Source organism: Cucurbita pepo, chromosome LG03, assembly GCF_002806865.2.
Source record: "Cucurbita pepo subsp. pepo cultivar mu-cu-16 chromosome LG03, ASM280686v2, whole genome shotgun sequence".
NCBI classification, from domain to species: domain Eukaryota; kingdom Viridiplantae; phylum Streptophyta; class Magnoliopsida; order Cucurbitales; family Cucurbitaceae; genus Cucurbita; species Cucurbita pepo.
The window spans coordinates 6,536,839-6,547,397 of record NC_036640.1 but is presented as its reverse complement, the minus strand read 5'-3'; the positions used below and the strand labels follow the sequence as shown (position 1 = coordinate 6,547,397).

Here is a 10,559-nt window from a genome sequence, read left to right as displayed (position 1 = left end):
TTTTTTTTTTTTTTTGTTTAATTCATAATTAAAACAAATTGCGGTTAAATATATCGTATATATTTAGCGTATATTCCCTAATTTGAATTCGAACACCTCGAACTCACTAGTCACACTGTTTTAAGGTTTAGTCCAATATGAGCTAGATGGGGGACCTAATGGACGCACAAGTCATGGGCCCCAACGATCCGAGATTAACCGGCTAAACTCATTAACCTTGTTAACCAACATTTGTTAACTACTAGGACACTACACTATAGCCTAGTAGTTGCACTCCCCTCACTATAGATATATTTCTATCTATTTGATATAACCATGATTAGTACGTTAATCCTTCACAGGTTGTTCGTAACTAGAGTTGGGTCAATTTTCCGTTTACCCCTAAAGGTACTTCTTGTTCCTTGAGTCCCACTAATCATCTAATGAATAATGGGTTTGTGGTCCAACCACCAAACCAAATCCATCTCGGGCCAATGAAAGGGTGGGGCCCCTTGTTCAAGACTTGGAGTCAGTACTTGAGGGAACAACCTTTCTACTATCCCTAAAAGCGGGTAGGAGTGAATTTCATCTTACACTCTATGTCCCTAGCTATTCACCCAGTCTTACCCCTGAAATAGGAGGCTTATTGAGTCGGTGAACTCGGGCCACTCCTACCCATGCAAATCTAAGGATAATTCCAAATAAACAGGAGTTCATAGTTAACTTAGGATTAAGATCGAGTTACCTAGGTCATCGAATGAAAAATTCAGTCTCAACAATAAACGACGTTATAAAGTGAGGGTGGTTTTCTTCATTGTCCGATCTTATGCAATACTCATTGCATAGGACGCCCCCACTCATATGCACAATTTAGTGATCACATTGTTTATATCATTTACAAAAGTGGGCCGCATCCATAGTGTCCCTAGAATAAGGTTGAGAAAAGTGGGCCGCATCCATAGTGTCCTCAGAATAAGGTACTCAACCTTATCCCTGTACTATAGATCATTTTGACTATATACTTGAACTTGATCCACTCTGATGTCTCTACATATAGTTCAAGTAATCAATCCCTGTTTTATAAATCATTTTGACTATATACTTAAACTTGATCCACTCTGATGTCTCTACATATAGTTCAAGTAATCAGAGTAATCAATCCCTGTACTATAGATCATTTTGACTATATACTTGAACTTGATTCACTCTAATCATTTTGACTATATACTTGAACTTGATTCACTCTAATGTCTCTACATATAGTTCAAGTAATCAAAGTGTTCTTAGTTTATTGGATTTAGATTAATGATCGTAGATCATTTTGACTATATACTTGAACTTGATCCACTCTTATGCCTCTACATATAGTTTAAGTAATCAGAGTGTTCTTAGTTTACTGGATTTAGATTAATGATCATGTCTCTACATATAGTTCAAGTAATCAAAGTGTTCTTAGTTTATTGGATTTAGATTAATGATCGTAGATCATTTTGACTATATACTTGAACTTGATCCACTCTTATGCCTCTACATATAGTTTAAGTAATCAGAGTGTTCTTAGTTTACTGGATTTAGATTANTAGTTCAAGTAATCAAAGTGTTCTTAGTTTATTGGATTTAGATTAATGATCGTAGATCATTTTGACTATATACTTGAACTTGATCCACTCTTATGTCTCTACATATAGTTCAAGTAATCAGAGTGTTCTTAGTTATTAGATTTAGATTAATGATTGTAACATTTACTTTATATCATTTTGACTATATACTTGAACTTGATCCACTCTGATGTCTCTACATATAATTCAAGTAATCAGAGTGTTCTTAGTTTAGTTCAAGTAATCAGAGTGTTGTTAGTTTATTGGATTTAGATTAATGATCATAACATTCACTTTATTCAATAACAATCTTTACGGAATAAACATAAATAATAAATTGATTGAACTGAGTACTAGGACATAAAACCCAGCAAATACAATCATTCTACTGATTGATCATTAATAAAAGAAGACTAGGCAATCGATCCTTGTACCTCTCGCATGCAAAAAGAGCACTCTACCATCTTAGCTACAACCCCACAATTCTTACATCACAAAACCCATAGGTCCGTCATAAATAATAGTGAAAATGAAAAACTAAATAGTGAAAATGAAAGACTATCTCTCCTCATTATGTCATAAATAAGAAAAAAAATTGAAAACAAATAATATATTTAACAATTGATAGTATTCTTTGGAGATGCATGGTAACGATCCCCGCACCTCTCGCATGCAAAACGATTTCTCTACCATCTGAGCTACATCCCCACAATTATCCTTGCTCATTATGTCGTAAATAAGAAAAAATTGAAAAGAAATAATATATTGTGATTTTGCTTTTCTTCAATTTTGTACAATCTGTCCGAAAGTGTCATTTTTCTCCACAATTTCAACACTTTAAGTTTGGTTTGTTTGGAGATTTTTCTCGATTTCTTTATTTTGATCGCCCATGTTTGTTTGGGCTCTTTGATTTACTTATTTCCCTTCGATCAACACTGAGAGTATTGCCAGATGAATCTCCAATTTCCCATTTGGGAATACTTTCACTGACGTCTCGAAATTCATCAAATTTTAGTTTATTAGATCCTTGTGAACTGTTGATAGCAGCAACAACAGTATACCACGGCTCGGGTAAAGATGACATCAAAATTAATGCTTTAATTTCATTTTTTAACACAATTTCCACCGAGCTCAATTGACTTACAATCACGTTGAACTAATTTATATGATCTATAACAAATCTACTTTTAGACATTTGTATATATTTGACAACACGTTGTTCATAGCCAACAAATTTTCGTACATATTTGACAACACCTTCAATAGGTTCGATGTCGTCTTCTCTTTGATGATGTTGAACGTCGTGTTTCTGGAAAGCTTCAACCAGATCAACCCTAAGGCGTGACGATCCTTGAGTTTCAACTCCTCCGCGGTTATGGTATCTGGCTTCACCCCCAAAAGGGGTTTCTAAAGATCTTTCTGGTACATATAATCTTCAATCTGCATCTTCTAGAAACTGATATCGAATCCATCAAACTTTTAAATTCGTCTTTGAACTTTCCATCTTCACAAATCGTGGTGAATCTCGCCTCGCTCTGATACCAATTATTAGGATCACACAACAATGCACACACTCGATCTTAAATGAACACAAAGAACATGATAGAGAAAATGTAAGGAGATATGTTGACTAAAAGTTTTGTATTAATGACTTCAAGGTATGCAAAGAGAGGGTATGAAGAATGAGAAATGTACATTTTGAAAGCACGACCAATGGGTATACATATGATTTCAGTTTATTATATATATAGATTTAACGGATATAACCGCCTACTATATATAAATATTTAGTATATATATCTTTATCCGATTTTTACTGCAAATAGTCAGCCTCCATATCGAACATTCTAAAGCCCAAATAGTTAGTTTTTCTAGGAGTGTTTAAAGAAAAATAAGCAAATGGAGGCTCGGAACGTTGAGATTATCATCGGGTAAGTTAATGAACACAGTTGAAAAAGATTATCATCGACTTACACAGCTTTGGGATGATTATGCCGTCAAGGATCTTGACATTTTGAGTTATTTTCTTGGGATGGTAATCATGAGGTTCAGGTCGTGACCCGCGCACTAGGTTGCTCGCCTTAATTTTTGTTTCCTAAGATGGTAAGTTATGCGGTCATGGATCTTGGCATTTTGAGTTATTTGCTTGGGATGTTAATCATGAGGTTCAGTAAATAATATTTCTAGAAATATATATCAATATTAAAATGAAATGTAAATACAATTAAGAAATTTTTTACTAAAATAGTTAAAAGAGTTAAAAGTCAAAATTAGATTCTATTTCTAATAATATATTTAGAATATCATTAATATCTTAATATTTTGAATTTGAATATCCATCCTTTCTACTAATATTTTATCTTCAAATAAAACAGAATTATAATTTACTATTTTTAATAAATTAATAATTAGTAGTTATTATATTAACTATACACGTCTCTTATTCAAATCATTCAAAATACCCTTCTTGACATGATATAGAAATTGGAAACTAAAAAAATATATGGAAACAAATTGCGTCCAATAGGATTTGAACCTATACCAAAGGTTTAGAACACCTCTGTCCTATCCATTAGACAATAGACGCTTTTCATTCCAATTTTTTTTTTCCGTATTTTCACCTCTCTTGTTCGTAAAAAAAATGGGTGAGAATTCTGGAAATTGCGTATTCAATTCAATGATGCATTACATTAAGCACCAAGTCTTTGNTTTGGATAAATTTGAACAACACCGTCTTATAATTTTATTTTTCAAAACCTATATTNTTATTTTATATTTATTTTTTAATTTATTTTTTAATTTTTTAATTTTTTAATTTTAGTTTTCAAAACCTATATTGATATGTCAAAACTACTTCTTTGCTACCCTTTAACAATATTGATATTGGAAAATGGGATTAACTTCTTTTAAGTTGATGTAGTTTTATTTTACTACTAGTTTACTTCTATCTCATGTTTAAAAAAAAAAGTGCTAGTAAACACAATTCCTCTTTTATTGGTATATATACTTACTCCATTTGTATTTACTTCATTTTAAACAAAAGTTCACAGTAATTAATAAATCCATGTGCTTAATACATTCCCTAAAAAACAAACTGGTTTGTATTAGGATAAATTACAATCAATAGGAAGAGAATAAATCCANACGTTAATTTCACATTGTCCATCACATAATAGAATTTATTCTTTCACTCAATTTATTCTTCCATTAATATTATTAAGAAATATTGACATAAATAAAGTTCATATCCTATAATTCCTACCTTGTACCTTTGAGATTATGAATGACCGTGCTCAAATTATTTTGGTTGAAGCTGCATTGCCACTAAAGCATATGCAGTCGTTTGGGATAGATATTGAAACAATACGTTTGAATTTTAAGTAAAATTTCACCCCAAACTAAGTTTTTGAAAACGACTTTTATTTTATATTTATTTTTTAATTTATTTTTTAATTTTTTAATTTTTTAATTTTAGTTTTCAAAACCTATATTGATATGTCAAAACTACTTCTTTGCTACCCTTTAACAATATTGATATTGGAAAATGGGATTAACTTCTTTTAAGTTGATGTAGTTTTATTTTACTACTAGTTTACTTCTATCTCATGTTTAAAAAAAAAAGTGCTAGTAAACACAATTCCTCTTTTATTGGTATATATACTTACTCCATTTGTATTTACTTCATTTTAAACAAAAGTTCACAGTAATTAATAAATCCATGTGCTTAATACATTCCCTAAAAAACAAACTGGTTTGTATTAGGATAAATTACAATCAATAGGAAGAGAATAAATCCAGAAAATAAGTAGAAGGTTGAGAATTTCACTCAACCACACAATGGAATTTGATAGACTCATGTGCAATTTTACCCGTAACAATTGATTGAAACTTAGAAATGGTAGAGATAATGCTCGGATTTTAAGGGAAACTTCTTAAATTGATCTCCATAGTTTTCTAACAACTCATTGCAACTTCATCCTCTACTTCAACTGTATAAATATTCACTTATGAAGCTCCAAATCGTGGACTGATGTTATTAATCAAATTATTCTTTGGATTATTTTAGGCTTATCAATTCAGATTCAAAGTTTCATGGTGGACNGACATAAATAAAGTTCATATCCTATAATTCCTACCTTGTACCTTTGAGATTATGAATGACCGTGCTCAAATTATTTTGGTTGAAGCTGCATTGCCACTAAAGCATATGCAGTCGTTTGGGATAGATATTGAAACAATACGTTTGAATTTTAAGTAAAATTTCACCCCAAACTAAGTTTTTGAAAACGACTTTTATTTTATATTTATTTTTTAATTTATTTTTTAATTTTTTAATTTTTTAATTTTAGTTTTCAAAACCTATATTGATATGTCAAAACTACTTCTTTGCTACCCTTTAACAATATTGATATTGGAAAATGGGATTAACTTCTTTTAAGTTGATGTAGTTTTATTTTACTACTAGTTTACTTCTATCTCATGTTTAAAAAAAAAAGTGCTAGTAAACACAATTCCTCTTTTATTGGTATATATACTTACTCCATTTGTATTTACTTCATTTTAAACAAAAGTTCACAGTAATTAATAAATCCATGTGCTTAATACATTCCCTAAAAAACAAACTGGTTTGTATTAGGATAAATTACAATCAATAGGAAGAGAATAAATCCAGAAAATAAGTAGAAGGTTGAGAATTTCACTCAACCACACAATGGAATTTGATAGACTCATGTGCAATTTTACCCGTAACAATTGATTGAAACTTAGAAATGGTAGAGATAATGCTCGGATTTTAAGGGAAACTTCTTAAATTGATCTCCATAGTTTTCTAACAACTCATTGCAACTTCATCCTCTACTTCAACTGTATAAATATTCACTTATGAAGCTCCAAATCGTGGACTGATGTTATTAATCAAATTATTCTTTGGATTATTTTAGGCTTATCAATTCAGATTCAAAGTTTCATGGTGGACTGATATTATTAATCCAATTATTCTTTGGATTATTTTAGGCTTATCAATTCACATTCAAAGTTTCATGGGAATGTATGTATTTAACTTGTGTCATTTGCTTTGTTTTATTCTACAATCTCTCTCGAAGGGGCATTCCGAGAATCAAACAAGAGACCTCTTGCACCCAAAGCGAGAATCATATCACTAGACCAAATGCCCTTTTTATGCCACTTAAAACGTATGTATGAATCCTTTGACCTAGGTATTAAGGTTATATTTTGTCGTATTGCAGGAAACACATGAAGTCTTCGATGCGCTTGAACTGAAGCCTTGAATGTAGAATATGTCTTGGAGAACCAAACAAGAACATAATAAGAACAAAGAGCTTTCTACTAGACCTGCTTAAGATTTGGATAGGCATACTTACCGAAAGTAGGAAACATGAAATGATATTAAGAGCATTATCATTATAGTTTTAATCGCCTTAATTTTTTTTTCTTTTTTTCTTTATTTCCTAAGATGGTAAGTATAAAGCCTTGGGATCTAAAGAAAGACTTTAGGTTGCTGTTGAATGGCCAAGCCATTGCGAAAATGCTTAAGTTTTGATATCTCTTTTCTAATTCCTTTATGTCAACTTTGTTGCCGAACAATTGGTGTAGAGAAGTTAAGAGGTATGTTTGAAAAGTAAATAATAGGAACAACAAGTTTATATAAATATGAAGTCCTTATATAAGAAAAGATTTAGACATAGGGGCATTTGAGGTTGCACCGTAAGTGAGGGTCGTACCACTAAACCAAATGCCTTTTCTTAAATACCCAATATTTTTAGCTTCTACTAAAATATATTTTTCTTTGAGTGGTTGGACAGCTATAAAATCTAAAGTTGATGGTCTAATATTTTACTTGTAAGTAAGGCATGTTTTCAAATTTTTAGGTCATAATTTAGGTAGCTGGTGTTATGAGTTGTAAACTTGTTTCTTTACATAATATGGATTTAGTTGAACTGTTATTACTCCTAAGATGGAGAAAGAAATTGTCGTTGAAATGACTAATAGACCTAGGTTCATCATTATTGTCTTTTAACTGTGATTTTGCAAAAGCTTAACTAATATAAACTATCATGCCAGAAGAACTTTAAGGTAAATCAAGAATATACCCTACACATACATCATTCAAGATGGGAATAAAATGGAGTTAAATTGAATCCACTTCAGTTTCATGTTTGGCATATTCAAGATAAAGCATAAATGGAGTTAAATTGAATCCACTTCAATTTCATGTTTGGCATATTCAAGATAAAGCATAATTGTATTTATGATATTCAGCTTGGAGTCTATAAGACTATAAGAATTTAATGATCATAAGAGAAATTCCTATTTTATTAGAGGAGACCAACTTTATTTATGGTACTAGAAATTCAAACTGGCTTAAGAGTTGCGTGCGTGCTCATTTTATCCATGTTCTCCACTTCCTCCCATTTCCTCCTCTTCCTCCATCACATTCTTTATTTCTCTTCCCATTTCTCAATCTCCAACTCATCCTTTCTTTATCCCTAACCAATGCGGATTTGAATAAAGAAGGAGAAAAAGAAAGTGAGTGAAAGAAGTTGGTATGGATTTAACTTTGGAACTAGACATTGATGAGTATGATCTAACTAACATCAATACAAAAAATTTAGTGACTTCTCTTTGGACCAATAAGGTAAGTGGTGTTATTATTGGCTCGATTGGATGAATTGTATGAGGTATTAACAACACGTGCTCCGTAGCCCCTCCACATGTCGTAGTTTGTGAGTGTTTGACATGTATTATGTTATGTTATGCTGTAACACGAGTTGAAATGAGGATTCATTTCTCAATATTTTTTTTTTTAAGTTCATATTTTTAGAATTTATTGCGAGATTTAGAGAACGAATTTAAATATGATACGGAAGAAAAAAATAGTTACAAAAATTTTAAAAAAACTCATTAAAAGTATAAAAGAAAATAGTAAAAAAATAGGAAACTTCTTTAAATGTTATTGTTCACCGTTTTTTTTTTTTTTTTTGTTTGTGCATCTTCCTTAAAAGGATTGTGACGACAGATGACCTAGGTAAAACTACTATTGGAAGATCAGTGCAATAGAGAATTTGTGCCCGTTAACATAACAAAGAGTTCCTAGAAAAAAAATATCATAGAACAATTTGTGTGGGTCTAGGGTGTAATGGCTTTGAAGTTAGGGTCAAGGGTGTAATGGCTTTGAAGTTAGGGTCGAGGCTCTATCAAAATTCTGCAATAGAAAATAAATGGTACTACCATCATTTTTTTTTTTCAAGACTTTCTCAAGCCCTCATAAATTATCATTAAAAAGATTAAATAGAGCTTCTTCTTCCTTTTTTTTTTTTTCTTTTTTTTTTCAAACATCTTTATTTCTTTGTTCAACTTGATATAATTGTAGGGGCATTTCGAGAATCAAACTCGAGACCTCTCGCACCCGAAGCGAAAATCATACCACTAGACTAAATGCCCTTGTAGCGAATCTATCATTTTTACTTGCTAGTTCATATGTTTTATGCGCCTCTATATTTAAAATTTGTCCACATGTTTTTGTGCTTTAGAATCTATCTTGTACCTTTGAGATTATGAATGAATGTCCCACTTTTGAGAATCATAATCATATGACCAAAGTAATAAGAGAATTAAGGACAGGGGCATTTTAAGATGTGAACTCAAGACCTCCCACACCCTAAGAAAGAATAATACTACTAGACCGAATTTCCCTTCTTGAACATCTATCATTTTTAGCTCTCACTCAATATGATTTTTTATCTCAAGTTTGAAATCTATATTTGTTTGGAGTTGAGGAGCTAAAAGGAAGTTCAACAAAGTGAGGTAGGTATTTTTGTATAAGAGGAAGTTAAAAGATTTAAGGAAAAGAAAATCATCAACCTTTTTAACTTTTCAATCAATACATGACATCATTAATTAATAAATTATTATATCTACAAAAACACAAAGTGAAACAAACCACGAAATTCTTAATAAATAAGTTGTTTTACCTAAAAAAACACAAAGTGAAACAAATTAAGTGTATTGGATTGATACACGACATTCTTAATTAATAAATTATTTTTCCTACAAAAACACAAAGTGAAACAAAACACGAAATTCTTAATTAATAAATTTTTTTACCTAAAAAAACACAAAGTGAAACACATTAAGTGCATTGGATTTATACATTATTTAGGTCTTTTATATTAAAGGGAAAATTCAAGAGTTGATCTCAAAACCTCTCCCACCAAAAGCAAGAATCATACCACTAGACCAAATATCCTTGTTCTCGATGTTAACGATATAAGACAATACTGGACCAAAGTTATAGTGTCTAGATAGGGTGAGGAGGAAAAGAGTGGTAGTGGGATATCTGAATAGCCTTAGAAAAACAGAGAGTTGTTGCTGCATAGTGCGAGACATCTAACCAATGAAATTTTGGTACTAGAAAAGATGAGACGGGAGATGGTTTCTAAACGTCTGTATGGACCATTTTCAATCGCACTTTCTATGGTTCTCTGAAAGCTTTTGTGATGCTAACTCGTTTATATTTTTTTCATAACGCAGCTCTTACAAACACCCATATCAATAGATTTTAAGCCTTCTAAAACTCCATTCGGAGCCATCATCTTCATTTATTTGAATCTCATATGTGCAAGTCTATTGACACTATTGTAGGGTGTATAAACATGATTGTTGTTGCTCAGAGTGCTTCCAATTCAAGTAGACTTTAATTGAAAGCACTCTTAGCAATAACAATCATGTTTATACACCATATAGTAGTGTATATGGTTCCAGATTTTGTGTCATGCTACCACCATGACACCCTTCACAATCTTCCCCAAACTCTTTCCAAACTCGGCTGCATAACTTGTGCTATTTAACTGATCAAAAGAGATCAGATTCTTCTTGAGATCAGGAATATATCTAACATCCTATAACGTCCACCTATTTCCTGCTAGAATTTGTATGCAGACATCTCTCTTCCCTTCAATCTCT

At 31.4% G+C, this 10,559-nt stretch overlaps 1 non-coding gene across 1 annotated transcript; it reads right to left on the bottom strand.

The window, feature by feature from the left end:
• Nucleotides 1-8,966: 8,966 nt before the first annotated feature.
• TRNAP-CGG lies at nt 8,967-9,038 on the bottom strand. The gene has a single exon. It is a non-coding gene; the product is annotated as a tRNA-Pro (tRNA).
• Nucleotides 9,039-10,559: the final 1,521 nt, after the last annotated feature.